We start from the raw sequence: 16,861 nt of genomic DNA on the forward strand, positions 1-16,861 counted from the left end.
CGAACACAAACGCGGAAATCAGCGCGCACCAAAATATATATTTGATCCTTCTGGACTCGATTCATCTTGACGATTATCCATCTTGTCACTGAATAACCGCACACACATCATATCTATACTAGTATGATGATGATGGTGGAATTGAAATCAGAGACCGGTTGATAACAGAAAGTAAACGATCCCGCCCAAAGATACCGCCGCGATCTTGTCTGGACACAGGGCATCTAGGTAGGCAATAAAACAAGCAAAAAAAAAGACGTCTCTTGCTGTTCCTTGATGGAAAAGATCCTATCCTAACCTAAACAAAACGGCGGGTTCTGTGGTGCTCTCCCTCTCTCTCTCACTCTCTCCTTCCGTCTCTGTTTTTTGTCTTTGAAAATAACGAGGAGGTATTTTTAAGAAAGTCGACCGACTGCTAGGGAGGTCATAGCGGGACTGTGTGTGTTATTGAGATTGAGAGGAGAAGGGATCCGGTAAAAGACGGTCGTGCGCGTGGTGGCGGCGGCGACGACACGCGCGGGGCGCAGGGGAGGCTCCCGCCCGCTCTCACAGAGACACGCAAGCGCACGAGAGGCGGCAAAAGATTCGCCACGAGAAAGCATAGAAGCCAGAAGCAGTAAACCATCTATCTCTGTGTTGTGTGTGTGTGCGAGAGAGAGTTTGGGAATCTTTATGTCTTTTCGAAAAGGTGTGTGTGTGTGTATTTTTTGAGCATGTTAGAAAGAACCAACAGGTCTCGGTCGTCTATCTTTCTGGGGGTTTTTTTTTTCCTTCTTATGTGCTCTATGCACCCCTGTCTGGAAGTATTCCAGGGACAGATGGACTGTTCTGTGAAAGGAATCTCTCTGGACTACTACTAGGAAAAGCATTATTCAACATCTGGAAAAAGTGAATGCTGCTGGCTGTGCAGCATCTTTCACCAAAAGGACTCGTTTCTGATGGGTATAGAAGGAAGGCAAGGGGAAAGGGTTTTTTTCCAAGGCGTCTGGAAATACGGTCTCATCTCTCTCTCTCTCGAAAAAAGTTAAAAATACCCCTTTTTTTCTCTCTATCTCTGCTGGAATCTTCAAATTTTAGCCAAAACACCGAAAAAGAACAGATTTTATGGGCATTTGCTCTCTCCGGTTAGCATATTTATCTAGTTTCGATCATGGTCATGTAATTCCATACCAAGAAAATAAAGGAGTAGAAAATCTACAAAAGCGAATTTCCAGAAGATTATTTGATATTGTTTATGCTTTATTATTTGGTGAAGAAGTTAATACACAATTAGGTGTAACGGGGTTCCTAGAAAAATCTGCTTGATCATTCTATGATTTTTCCCCTCACCGAAACTCTAATTTTTCCTGATTTCTCTGACCAAAACTCAAAATCTTTTCTGACTTCTACTGACTAAAACAAACTTTGTTTGACTTCCTCGACCAAGAACTAAAAAATTTCCCCAACTTCCAAACAACAAAACTCAAAATTTCTCTGACTTTCCCTGACTCGATATTTCTGAATTCTCCGACCGAATTCTCAAAAATTTCTTTGACTTTCCTCACAAAAACTCAATTTTTTCAGACCAAAACTCAAAAATTTCTTTGACTTCCTGATTTTCTTGACCCGAAACCACAAATGTTCCAGATTTTCTCTCACCAAAACTCAAAACTTCTGACTTTCCCTAACCAAAACCCAAAACTTCTGACTTTCCCTAACCAAAACTCTAATTTTCCCTGATTTTCTTGACCAAAACTCTAATTTTCCCTGATTTTCTTGACCAAAACTCAAAAATTCCCCTAACTTCCTCTGAGCCAAACTCAGTTTTGACCTCAGTTTTGACCAAACACTGATTCGAGATTAATTGCCTTCCTTTTTTTTCCACAGGAGTTTTATCAAGTATCTGCACATTTTCCCTGACTTTCGCCAAATATTCTACATTTTCCCGATTTTCTCTTACCGTTTTTTTTTTCATTTCCTTAATTTTCCCTGACTTTGCAGGCTACTGGATAAAATAAATGCGTCACAAACAATGCTACTTTTCCTCCATGTTTCGGCGCAGTTTCCATGTTTCTTCCCAATTTAGAAGAATCTATGGCAAAATCTTCATTGCTGAGGGATCACAAATTTCCGTTACATTTCTCTCTACATAGATTCAATTTCCAGAACATCGAAAGCGATTCAAATTCCATCAGCCGACATAATCTTGAAGAAAAGTGTTTGAAAAAGAAAATGTAAAAAATTCTAAGCGGAGAAAGAAGAGAAGTAAATGCTTCCAACTACTCTTTCGGAACCTCCGTAGCAAACTGCACTCAAATTCAATTAGTGGTAGAGCGCGCACTTCAGAGGACCCAAAAAGCTTTCTCGTCAAAGAAATCTTTAATTTCTTTAAAGGAGAAAAGGGAAAAGGACTTTTTTTTCGCGCGTCGGCAATGAAGATAATGCTTTCGCGTTGGAAGTAATGATATTACCAGGAAAAAAGATAATTCAATCTTTTTTACTTTTTCCCCCTTCTTTACATATTTCTCGGATGAATTTCCGAATTTGAATAATATAATGTGACTGTTGTTATATTCTCAATTTCGGTTGCTCATACAAGCATTACATTCAATTTCTATGAGTTGGGTATTGCAAAAATATATTTTTTTTTGATTTTCAAAAACAAAAAAATTGAAACAACGGAGATGATTCAAAGCGAAGAATCCGACGTAAAAGCTGGTGCAAAATTCTACGCGGAAGGCTAAAACAGTGCTGATGAGAGGTGGGAGTTCGACAACGAAAGGCCAAACAGTTCTGAAGTTCAACAACAAAGTCAGTAGAAGCGCTGACGAGATACGCAGAGTTTGAAGACAAAGGATGAAACAGTCCTTATGGGAAGATGAGATTTTGAAAACAAAAAGCGAAACAGTGTTGATACAAAAGGGAACAAAAGCTTGAGCATTGTATCGATCTCTGCTCTTCGCGATCAGCAATGTCCTAAAAAATCAGAATTTGCCACAAATTTTGAAACAGTTCTAATACGAGAAGCAGAGTTCGTCACAAAGCCTCAAACACGTCTGATGCTAGGAGCAGAGAGAGTGCGTCACATTCCAAATTTCTCAAACAGTTGTGATGCGGAGAGCAGAACTGTGTTTACAAAGCCTGAAAACAGTTCTGACACAAGGATCAGAGTTTGTCACAAAGCTTGAAACAGTTGTGATGCAAGGAGATGAGTCTCACAACAAAAACTGATGAAACGCCTCGGTGATGCGAAGCGGAGAGTTTTAAAACAAAAGGGTGAAGCAGAGTTAATGCCAAGCGCAAACGTCATCATGAAATCTAAAACAGAGCTGATACCGAGAGAAGTTCGCAACATAATATGCTTATAGTATATAACCTGTTTTAGGACTCATGAAGCGATTTATGATGGCAGATCACGTTGCTTCAAATCGTCTAACATGAATCTAAGACTGACTTTTTAATGACCATGTGCATACACTCTACGTGTATGACCAGAAGCATCATGAAAACTACTCAGGGTCGTCATCCGGGTCGAACAAAGCATCATTATTGATGTCCCCTTAAGATCACGTTTGCTAACTGTAGCGCATCAGAGCTATGTTTAACTCTCCTATTGGTACAATAGGATTAACCTCGTACGTGTTTACGCGGTGTGTCAGTGACAGATTTGCAGTATCAATTAACTTCGATGAAATCTGTTTACGGGTGATGCCATTTAATCTCCTCCGATTGTTATGAGTGAAAGTTGCCCCGCATATCACCGTAACTGCCATCATCAGATATCGGAAGGGTGGAAAAAATGTTGTGCCACAAGAAAAAGTGACGACTCCAACGGATAGAATTTCAAGAGCGATTCCGATAGTGTTCAAAAACACAGTGAGAAAATGGACAATGGACATCCCATCAGTTCCAAGTCATTTTGTGAAAAATTTACAGATTGAAAATATGGTTTTTCAAACGTCGTACATGAAAAATGCGATGAACGAGAAACTTGTGATACGCAAATAGTGTTTAATACCATGCATTCTCTTTCTCGAGCTACAAATGAACTTGAAGATAATAACAGAAGTTTGAGATATTTTGTAAAAGAAAGTTTTGATATTAGGTCCTAAAGGCACAATAGACAATTCCTAAAATTTACGTCACTCGTCTTCCCCTTTACGTCATTTCTCGAAATCACTCAAAAAAAGCTCGGAGTATTTCCTTCTTCCCTCAACTTCTCTGATTCATTACCAGACTTAATTGAGGTTTAAACGATGGCAAGATATCACTACTGAAGCAAACCTGCGACTAAAAATACTATGGCATAGTGTCAGAGTGAGATAAAGCAGAACGTCGATTACACGATCATTAAAGCACGTTAATTTGCTCGCCATACCATAAAGTTTAGTGACATGGTAGTCAAATGTCTTTGGCATTACTCTAAACGTCCTGCAACATTTTAAACAAGTAAATATGTTTGGATCTGGAATCCATCGAGAGGATATTTCTCCACTTTTTGATCGTAGTCTGGTTGGTAAGTTGCGGATCACGACCGGAATCGAAATTTTCACCAAGTCCAGACAGGCATCGTTTGCAGAAAGTAAAAGCTAAAAATAGGATCAGCTATTCTTTAAGAGAGGCAGTCCATCAACAAGTTACAATGGAGTGTTACCAAGAACAAGTAAGAAAATAAATAAGTGTGTGTGTGTGTGTGTGCTGAGGATTAGTTGCAGAGTAAAACAGCTAGCACTGAGTGAGCTTGGTTGCATTCCTCAGGGGGGAAAACAATGCTTGGGATAGTAGTCTTTGGGTGCTAAAAGCAGAATTGGAAGAAGAGGAGAAAAAAAAATTTTACCTGAAGGAATTCGGTGATAGAAACTTTGTAAAATACGTTGGGGAAAAGAATAAATAAGTAAATAAATTGGAAATGAGAAGAAATTCGGTGAAGATCAGAAAAGTAACCTGCTTTAAACGGCTACAAACAGCTCAAGACTTGTGCTACAGACAAAACTATAGTCTCATGTAACCTTGAATTAAGTAACTTAGTTGAAGCATTTTTTTATACGCTGGTCAATCAAAAAGGCATGAGAACGATTCTATTCACAAACTGTACGAGTCCAGAGTAGAGGTGAAAATTAAGAAATTTCTCTACTGGCCAGTGGAGACTAGATTTGCTAAATCCAGTAGCTACTCACAAATGTGAGCAAAAAAACCAATAATTTCAATGGTTGCCTCTTTTCTTTTTTGAGTATAATGGAAACTTTATAGGGTGGGGGAGCCTTGAGGAATCTTTATTTACCCACTGCTTAAAACCTTATCTCTCAGCAACATTTCTTTCTTTTTCGCCTACAAAAATACCATACTGTACTATAGAAACTTATATGCGGTAAGGGACGAGATATCTCGTTCTAACGCAAATGGAGGAATTCATTCTAACTCGTCCTGTTTTGTTTTTTTTTACCTCTTTCCTCATCATCGCGAAACTTCAACGTAACCCCATGAACGGAAGTTTGTTTTTTTTATCTTTCTTTTTAGTGATTTGTTGTTCTTGTTTAGTGACTACTACTTCCACATATAATGTATCTTTTTATTATATATATAAGAGAGAGAAATAGAACACGTAGGAGAGTGAGGGCGAAAGAGAAATCTGCAGCACTGATCTTTTACTCCCCACTGATTACTTTTTACTTACTACAGAAAAATCTACTGGCACAAGGAAACATTTTTTTCTAGATTTATCGCTGATACTTCAAATACAGATCATCCAAATTTGTTGTTAACAGCCTATACCTGAAGGGTGTTAAGGAAACTACAATCGCTTCAAATGAAGAAAGAAAACTGTTGGCGACTAGGACAAAAAATCTCAAGATTTTTGAGACATTGAGAGTTTCCACTCTCAAATGTCTGGTCGCCATGTAGCGAGTGGTAGCCGTTAATTTCCACCTTCAGTCCAGAGCGTAAGATGGTGCTTTTGAAGTGGCCCATATCAACTTGCATGAACTCACTCCGCTCGGTACGTATGCTATCCTTGGTTGACCTGCTGGAAATTGATGTAAGTATTTTTTATTTTTGGCAATCTCTTTTCTCTTTTTTTCTTTCTTGTTTATTTTCCTGTTTCAGACATTTCTTCCCCGAATGACAGACACGTTCTCAGGACAGTTTCTTCTCATTATATTGAATACGGTTATCCAAATGCATGGCTCTATCCTCTCTATAAATAAGAACTTACGTCTTTATCTCGAACAGAAATTCTGCGATATCGGTCAGGAGTACTTACGAGATATTTCAGGGGAATAAAATTACAGAACGTAGTAATAGAAATGTGATTTAAATCAGTATGTCATGGAGTTTTAGGATGTCGCCAAAGAATTTTAAGATCGAGTCCAGGAGAGGTGCCCGAGATATATACATAACAGTATTTGAAATTCGTAACGATACCACGAACGTAATTTTGCCGCCCCCTCCACTCTGAAAGCCGATGATTGCATAACCACTTTTTTGTTTCTTCTAAAATTTTCTGCCCCTCAAGGTTGCCACCCGGGCGACCGCTCCAGTCCCGATCATCAATCGTGCTAAGAGGTATATTTCAAGGATCTCTTTAACGCGCATGTCTCTAAGTAATTACGTCGAAAGCATGTGCATGATGGTGAACTCTTTTGGTTAATTTACCCCATTTGAAAAATTTTTCCTTCTGGTAATTTGCTCTGTGGTGAACTATTATCGGAGAATTTTTTTCATCGATGAATCGTTGTCCGTTATTTTAGAGACTAAACTAATTACATTGACTCTCAAAGGCGCCACGAATTTCAATTGAACACATCTGGTACTCGACTTTTAAATTTTCTGATTGAATTCAGCGAATGCATTTACATGTAGTGAGTGAGCTCACAGCGAAATATGAAAATTTGCATTTAGATCCATTACAAGACTAGTAAACAATAATCAACACAAATAAGTGCTTGTCTTTTGTTCGATAACCGGAGAAATCGCAATATGGACTAATAGGTCTCTGAGCCAATAAATTTTATAAAGAAAAAAGTTAGGTAACCAGAAAAATATATCAACAATGCTTTCAATCTATCTTCAGTCTCATCAATTTCCTCATTAAATCATGGTAGGAATCATATGGCCATTAGTGAAGCATTACAACACAAGGATGGGGAGAGGAGAACTCCTCAGAGATAACGTTCATTGATCGTTCTCAGAACAGGAGAAAAATTTCTCCCAAAAACTTTTTAATGCGGAAATACAATTCATTCTGATAAAATTGTGCTGCCATCTGTCGCTATGCGCATAAACTACAAAACTGAATTATAAGGGGGGAAAAAAATTTTATGTTATAGAGACAACTGTTTCTACTTATAAATTATTGTCGCTTTATACTAATCGGAGGTGGACGAGAGCGTTTGTCGCATATAATGATGCGTTAATTTACTGTCAACTTGAATTGAATTATATAAATATACAGACATTTTTTTCATATCAACATTGGAATATTTTAACTTTCATACATGTATGTTCCAAATTATAACATATTAACATTAAAATCAAGCATAGATATCATAACGTATTTCACATAATGGGCACAATTAATCAAACTTGTAAATAGAACGAACGACTCAATCCAAAGTTTATAATTATGAGTACAGTAGCTAAATGTACACATATGCTGCACTTAAGCGGAGACAGACTCCAATTAGGCCGGTCGTCCACTGGAAGCGACAACACGCCGCAAGCTACACGGGTGACAACAGCCGTCACTTAGTTAGACAACTAAGGCGCATTTGACGTCGTCCAAAGAAAGCGGCCTTTGCGCGCTACTCAGTCCGCGACCACACTCCGTGCAGACAAGTGTGTTAGATAAATGAATGAAATGTTGAAAAACTAGAATTTTTGAGAAATGGGTCCACTTTCTATGCAATGGGATCAGTCTTGCGAGTACAGACAACTGCGTCGCGACTTGTTTGTCTCTTTCAAAACACTTTTTTAAAGGATTTGATGTTTCGGTGGAAACAGAATTCAACGCCTCGTGAACCCACTGGCACACAAGACCAATGTCTGGGTTTTTTTTAACCCTTTAAGCGGCTTTTAAAATTTTCCTTATCCGCATGATAACTGCCACACAGAAAATAAAAGCGTGTTAAGAACCCGAGATATTTCGGGGTGACCGAAATTAATCAGATCAGATTTGACGAGATACCTCGGGATTGCCGCTGTAAGAGTTGAGGCACCGCTGTTTGTTGTTTCTTCTTTATCTTTGGAACTCATTCATTCGATCCCATAAATTCCTTAAATAATCTTCAAAAGGTTTGTTTATGCTCACATCTAAAGGCTGTAAAATCGACGTAAGTCTACCGGGTACCAAGTTAAGGATATGGGTTTTTTTTTCGCTTTAACATCATCGGTTCTGTGGGTTTGAACATAGATGCAAAAATCACTCTACAGATTAGTGATGCCATCTAAAGTAGTCCAATGACGTCGCGGATCTTCGAGCTAGCCGTGCAGAGGCCATTTAGCTGTATGATTTGTTAAAGTGGGGAGTCGGTATTTTCTCCTCAAAAACTGATTCGTATATATGTCGACCCTCCCCCCCTCAAACTGAGGAACAAATTTTTCAACAGAAAAAAACTCGGCTTATTTACGAGTATATACGGTACCTCTTTATGCTTTTTTACCGCATGCACCCTCGGCTGGTTGATATCACAGTAAATCCGTTAGAAAAAACATAATGACCCGAATGAAATTTTGATACTCACGTAACATGAAAGCTTAAGCTTTCCCCCAACTTCACTTCAAAATTTGGAAAAGAGATGGCAGCGCCAACCGAAGCACAACGCTTATAACATGCATGCATTAAGGAGGCCACACATACACTCAGAACACACATTCTGGTAAATGTACCAAAACTTATTAGAAATTCCACGGAGGAATCTGTAGGAGGTGCAGGTATGATTAAGTAGTAGTACTGGTCAAGTGCTGTTGTCCACTCTCTAGAAGCACCTTTAAGGCCTTTGCTGTTGAAATTCAACCAAATTTCTAGGACCAAAAATGCTTATTTAGGTGTCTTATATCACATCTTTTTCTTTCTTTTTTTCGCCCCATGAATTTAGAATCACACTCTGTATATTAGATCAGTCTGCATCATAGTCGAAGCTGGAGGGCATTGCTCTTTCCCCCCCCCCATGACATTCCCACTCCTGTATCTCCACTCATAATGCTGCATTTATTTGGCAGGTTAAGCAGATCAAAGCACGATTCGGTGTGGCAAGTTCCATCAACAGAATGAACTTTACTTGATCACAGATGATTTTCATTTTTTCGCACCATGGTATTTTTATTCTGGTTAGCTGAGTAGACCAAATCTGAAATTTTAAATAGCTGAAGTTGGGATTCAAACCTAGACCTGACAGAACAAATATACACAAACACGAAGTGATTCGGTTCATTGTAATAAAGTAACTATGTGTAAATTATCAATGTACAACAACAGTCATTATCACGAACATTGTGCCTTATTAAGGAAAAATAATTTTGAACATAAACACCAAGACTAATTTCAGAAAGAAAAGTTAATATAATCTCTGTCAGTACTCCCCCACTCTAGTACAGGAGTCTTCAACACGAAGCCTGTGGGGGCCCCCCAACTCATACCAAGGCACTGTATTCAGAATTGCAGGGCTGTAGCCAGAAATTTATTTCGGAAGCAGACGACCAACATTTTAGGGGGAGAACCAAAGTAATAAAACAATACATGTATGCATATTATTTGATGTATAATCCCCCCCCCCAAAGGTAAACAGGTGCAAAAATGATTGAAGTACTTTCATTCATTCTGAATTTTTTTATTAATTATCAATTTCTATTAGGTCTGAAATCATTTCTCACATATTCTGAAAAAAATTATTAATTATTTCTTTTAATTATTCTGAATTTAATTGCTTTAAATGATTCCGTGATTATTTATTCTTGTAATTCTGAAATTATTTCCTTCCCAATGTGTCTAGAAATTACTTTTCAATAAATTTTAAAATTATTTCTTTCAATAATTATGTTATTTTTAATCATTAATTTTTTATAATTATTAATTGCATTTTAATAATTATTAGTTAGGTTTTAATAATTAATCATTTTTTTAGCAATTATGAAATTATTTTATTTTGAATCTTAATTTATTTATTTCACTAATTCCGAAATTATTTGTTTCAAAAATTCTGAAATGATTTCTCCCAATAGTACTGAAATTGGTCTTTGACTGATTAGAAATTTTTATCATTTTACATCATAATTTCAATAACTCTGGAATTGAAATGTCTTGAAATCACTCTTTCCATCAAATACAAATGCCACAACAGACAAAATACCCAAAGAGGTGGGTGAAAAAAGATGCCCATAAAAAATATGGATGTCGATTATATATCTAAACTATATCAAAAATACAGCAATCCAATATTATTGGCTCTTTAAAAGCAATAGTTATGATAAAATATAAATACACTTCTCATTAAAAATAATGGTTGTCTCATATAAATATGGATAGCTTCTTGATTTATCCAATATGTTTATTGTATTTCTTTCTAAACGTATCAATTGTGTTTAGAATTCACGACCCCCAGAGGTAAGCTATTCCATTTATTCACAACCCTATTACAGAAAAACTCCTTAAGGCACCATAATCTAGACTTGTCCCTTACCAATCGATACCGGTGTCCCCTCATCAAAGCAGCTGATTGGCGATGAATAACTCATGGCCCCAAAGCAGAATGTGCCAAAATCTGCGACGTACGTCGCAGAACAATTACCGCTACTGCAGAACAATTCGGAAGAATTTTAAGAAAAAGTGCAAAAAACACTATTACATATATGGGGATTTTTACCGCAGAACATTTCCAGTCAGCCAAGGGCTCGTCGCAGAACAGTACTAAACATTCTACTTTGGGGACTCATGGTTTATTCTATCCATCCCGATGAAAATTTTAAACACTTCAATCATATCCCTGACATCTGCACTCTTCCAATGTGTAATCATTTTCAAAAAATCAAGTCTCTCTTCATAACTCAAGCTCCGTGTGCCATCAAGAGAACACAAGGCTCTCCTCTGAACCCTCCCTCCCTCCCCTCCCCCCCCCCCCAAACAACCAAGTCAATGTCCTTCTTTAAGTATGGTCTCTAAAACCTGACAGCATACTCCAATCCAGGACGAACTAAAACCCGGAAAAGTGGAAGGATCACTTTAAGAGAACGCAGAGACCTATATGAGAATAAAGCTGAGCATTCTATTTGTTTTTTTTTACCACCGCTGAACAATGTTCAGATAATCTTGATTTTTTTTTCCAATACTTATGAAAATTTTTTTTAATAATCATTCGGTTATTTTTTATTTATTATACAATCATTTTTTCATTATAATCATGCATTTTTATTCATTATGCAATTATTTTTCATTGATTATGAAATATAATTTCTATCACTAACTACGAAATTCTTTCATTGATATTTTTATAAGTTATTTTTATCACTACATCTTAAATTATTTGTTTCAAAAATTATTTCTTTCAGTAATTGTGGAATTATTCTTCCATTAATTAGAAATTTTCATAATTCATGAAATAATTTCTTTCTCTGATTCTAGTTTCTTCTATCAAAAATTTTGATTTTTCTTTTTTATTAATAAGGCGTTTCAGCATCTCTGTAAATTCTGTAATTAGGTATGCCTTTTTGTATTCCGACTTTTCTGTCCTTCAGTACAAAAAATCAAGTGTCCCAAAAACCAAGTAAGCCTCAAGGTCTCCGTACTTCAGGGAGGCGGCCCTTGGATCATGTGACCCTTGTGGCCATGCAAGGTGCCACTCTAGCAGGACCACCAAATATAAGATGAAAGGGCAAAAAAATCTTTATGGAGCAAAAGAAGTAGGAGATTGGGGGGGGGGGGGGCAAACATAGGTCCTGCACAGGTAGAGATTTTTTTTCTCAAGCTGCCCCTGCCGAAACTTGTTAAGTTAATCATGGTTGTGCATAAAATGCACAACTTTACTCGCAAATCTGAAAAGCATCTCATATTTCTAAAATGCAGTTGTATCACTCTTTGGTATGCAGGTTTAATCAAATTATTTTCTTAATTAAATCGTTTTTCAATGTTTTTAGCCATTTTCTGAAATAGTCAGCAGGCCATGCATTGTGCACAAACACCCTTGCTGCAATGTTATATAAAGGAATATTATTGGACAAATAATTATATAAATAAATAAGTAAGTATATATTTATTGTAAATATATAGCATATGCCTAAATTCATGACATACATTTCAAGAACTTGTATAAAAATAACAAATCAGTACATAAGAGTGCTATTAACAGTAAAATGTGAAGTATATGATGCAGAATTTGTGTTTTTAAAAATAAAATAATTTAGTTCTAAATCTTGTGCATAGATGATTCTGTACCAATACTGTCGTAACACATGTGGTCCATATCAGTATTATCCAAAAAAATAATTTCACTTCTCTTCAAAGTTTCGTGGCAAAATGATGTGAAACTATGACATATTTTTGTAAAGGTAAATATATAAATAACTAAATTTAAAAAAGGTTATTCAATATTGGAAGAAATACTTTCAGTCTTTAACAAAATTTGTCGAGTAAAACTGAATTTCGGTGCATGAATCGTGTATCTAGATGTGTATTGGCAAACACTAGTTCAGATGAACCTGATGCATATGAAGGACTTATGGTTATCCAATCTGGTACTATGATTTTCATGAGGAAGTATGTAAACTTGAAGGCCAGAAAGGCCCCTAAACATCACTTGCCCAGGGACCCATGATGCTATTGAGACGACCCTGTGCTGAACCATTTGCGTATGGTCTATAAATACTGAAGTTAAAAATCATGCAATTCATTGAGACTGCAGCCAGTGAATTTTTGTTTCAAGGGTAAGTGGGACACATGCCCAAAAAGAAAGAAAGCAGAGCTCAAAAGTTATCAAACATATTTACTTTCTGAACTTGTGAAATTCTTGAATGTTATTTGCAAAATTGAAAATACTGTGAGAACTTCTAAAATAAACAAATATGATAGCACAATTTCATAATTATTTTGAATGTATTCATTAATGAAGTATGTTAGAACAAAAGTTTACATAAAGTATCCATACTTGTTACATAACAAATTCGCCGTAATTTCTCCTCAATAACTACTAACCTGGGTCACAAAAATTCATGTCTGACTATGACCTGTGAGGAACAGGCCTTGACCACAGTAATCCATGATAACAAAGGCATGGACTTGAAACTGAATATCATTTAGGTTGCAACTCAAACTAAAAGAGATGATCACATATTGAAATGTGGTAGTGGTTATATAGAAAAAACTTTCCAAACTCTCTGCAACATGTTTGTAACAGATTTTTGCTGAATGATTCATGTTTCAGTGCCATTTATATATAAATTTTGAAAAATAATTCTTATATTTCACAATAATAATCTTGACCATCACAGACATACCATTTCAGGTCATACTCTGATTGCCAATCGGGTGATTTTATATGAAATTTAAATAAGTTAACGACAAACTGGCCCATGCTATATATTAATCATATACCAATGTATCAGGACATTGCTATCAGTGAATATAATCGTGATAAAAACAAGAAAATCAAATATCTCATCAAACCAGTGGTTCTTGGCATTGTTGCAAGGGGTCCTTCAGCTTGAATGAGAAAACGTTAGACTTGTTGTTTTTATATTATTATGCTATATGTAATATTCAAATCTAGATCTGTGGACTGCATCTTATCAGAGAAGGGGGCATCCTTTGCCTTGTTGGCAAAATGGGTCTGTTGAATACAAAAAGTTAAAAGAAAGAGAGTCCCTTCATTAGATATTGAAGAAGTATCATGTTATCATGATAACGAAATTTATAGTCACTTCCGAAACTGGAAATTTTACTGTTTTGGCATAGTGCTTTTGCAGAAACTTTAAAAAATACTGAAAATTGATGTGGTACGATCAGATTTAATTTCCACACAGAACTCACATAATTGACATATTTATACCTCAAATAAATCTTATCATCATACATCACTTTTATTCAGATTTCATCTCAGGACATTCCTGCTCGAGTTTGAATGATGAGGGAATAGTTCTTGGTGGAAGAGGCAGATTTTGGTCGAAAAAAGTTTGACCACAAAGCTAGAAGTCACGTAGACCAGATAAAGAAAAAACACAAGAAACAATACCGTTTGGATGGTTTTTTTCATTACTAATGTTTTATCGTAATATGGAAATTGAAATCTAATCAGAAGAATTAGGGGGGTGTCGGCGGGGTGCATGTGTGGTGTAGCAGTAGTAGGTAGGGCCTCCAAAAAATGGCTCGGGATCCATGATGTTCTTAAGTCAGCCACCTCGTTGGGCAATTTGCCTGTTGTGGCATTGTATTTGTATTTGGAATTTGGTACATGACTTTTTAGGATGTAGATGAATCATAAAAATAAATTTATTTCACAAAACTAGGACTTATACATGGTGTGATGCATGTTTTAATGCTATAATGTATCATCATTACACACAAATGTGTTTAAAACACAGGCCGTCACTAGAAGAAAAGCCAGTGAGTGTGGTGTCAGACCAGAGATATCAAAAGTCACCCTTCTTTTGGCAACTTAATTAGTTTTTGCAGAGGGAGAGGGCACCAAAATTTATACGCCAACCTTGATTGACAAAGTGATTTTTTTTGTAATCAAAGCCTTGACAAAATGCGATTTTGTCACTGATAATATATCTTTAAACAATGTCTTCACTAAAAAATTCCATATATCTATGAGATGTCATAAAAACTGTCTTCTACAATATGTATAATGTCATAGACTGATTGAAAAGTCTGACTTATTGCAAACAGCCTGCCTGAAACCAAGCTGTTTGAGCAAACAATTATAAATTTTCTAATCAGATCAAAGGTGTATGGGCTCATTATGATAAGCCTAAAAAAATACCAGTCGGATTAGAAAGTGATAGATAATTTTTCCAACTAGCCCTTACATTGCAAAATGACCAGGCTCCGCATATTAAGAAAGATTGTTCAATCAGCCTATGATGTATATTCTATATGTTATGTGTACAAAGGGTGTTAAAAAATACGGTAAATGTTGCTGTGCTGCAGCAAGTGCCAGAAGTAGTTGTTCCCAACTTTGAGATGCAAATACAAACCCATCTTCCCATTAAAAAGTCTCGCCAGAGAGAGTAACAGGCCCACAATGTTATAATTATTCAATCATTACACTCCACTCATAGTGCGAAATGCTGATGGCAGATGGCGGCACTACACATAACAAGCACTATCAAGTCTGCCTGTGGGCCAATGTGCCTTTGTTCAGAGGTGGTCCACAGATCATAGGTTGAGAAACACGGATATCATTCAGATGGAAGTAAGTTATCAAATCTGCCAGCGGACCACCAGTGCCTTCGTTTCGGACTACCTCTAGTCCATTGAATATAAGTTGAAAAACAATGATTTTGATTCTAGTACGAGATCAATACAGAGAAACTTCCATAGGCGGCCACTTCTGTTCCTCAGCCAACTTCCTGCCAATACTGGTGGTCGAGTGATCAAGGTAACAAACACGCATCACAAGGACCCGGGTTCGAACCCTACCATTGCCACAATGGTGGTCGGCTGAAGTTGGTTTTCTGCAGTTCCCAACTTCAAGGCACAAATGTAAGTCTATCTCTCCATTAAAAAGTCTCCCCGCAGAGAGTAACAGGTCTACAATAGTATGCTATTCATTCATTGCACTCCGTGCATAGTTAGAAAAATTGATGGTAGATGGCGGCACTACACATAACAAATATAACCAGGATTTGACGAATCGAGAAAAAACCTAGGTGCGAACCAAATTTTTTTGGAGTCAAGAGTATCTATATATTTTGCCTGAGAGCTAGTAGTCACACATAGAAAATTTTAAGCAAGCAGCAATATCAATTTTTTAGTCACCATGATGACCTGGCACCTGGGATTTGTCAAACTCTGACATATACACATACATATACAGGAACTTTCCGACATGCACCAATTCTAAGAAATTTTCCAGATGAATGTTCACAAGGTGCATTTACTATTTAGTGATAGTCCTGCTTCAACCCTTTAAAGCACAAATACATGTTTATCTCTCTCCCGGCCCCACAAGGTTTCACCTAACCAAAAAGCAGAGCTGTAACATCAAGAAGATTAATATACATATTTTCCAGTGAACAATCCATGGATTATACGTTTACAAAAACATCAGTATTTCCCAATGCAGTTTATACAACGTTATATATGGCTGCTTATTATCTGTGGCTTTTCTTTTTTCTCTGAGAGGTTTGAATGTGAATAAGCATGATGCAAGAAGAAAAAATTACTTTTTTTTACGAAAGTGTGGCAAACAGCACCTACCATTTCTTTTAATTATATTATTGACTAGCTATAATACCCGGCGCTGCCCGGATTTTCTTTAATGAGGCTTTTTGGATCACGCAATATCTCCCTCTTTCCTTGAGGGACATGCAAACCATTTCTAAGTTAACGAATATGGCAACTTCCTGCACGACTCATGAAATAAACAAATCTAGATTTAAAGAAACGTTGAAATGAATATATTTTTTTTACTTTTTTAAGGGGCGCTAAGTATTTTGATATCCCCCTATCCCCCTTGAACTTCCAGTTATCCATCTGCCTATTTCAGCTCCCAAAATACTTAATTAAAGCTGTGGAATTTTTTTGATGTACATTTTATGGGGCCATAATTAATTTTAAAATATCCTAACCCACGTGAATTTATGCAGTTGCAAAGACAATACGGAGACAATTATTTTCATGCTTGAGAAGATATAAATAAGAAGTTGAAATCAATGTTATTGCATGAATATCCAA

General features: G+C 36.6%; 1 protein-coding gene across 6 annotated transcripts in view; it reads right to left on the bottom strand.

The window, feature by feature from the left end:
* Positions 1 to 16,861, bottom strand: part of LOC149084660 (disks large homolog 1-like) — a 393,252-nt gene that overhangs the window by 360,910 nt on the left and 15,481 nt on the right. The window lies entirely within an intron of this gene.

Source organism: Pholcus phalangioides, unplaced genomic scaffold (assembly GCF_987345545.1).
Source record: "Pholcus phalangioides strain wild (caught in Gottingen) unplaced genomic scaffold, Ppha-v1.0 ptg000008l_1, whole genome shotgun sequence".
NCBI lineage: Eukaryota > Metazoa > Arthropoda > Arachnida > Araneae > Pholcidae > Pholcus > Pholcus phalangioides.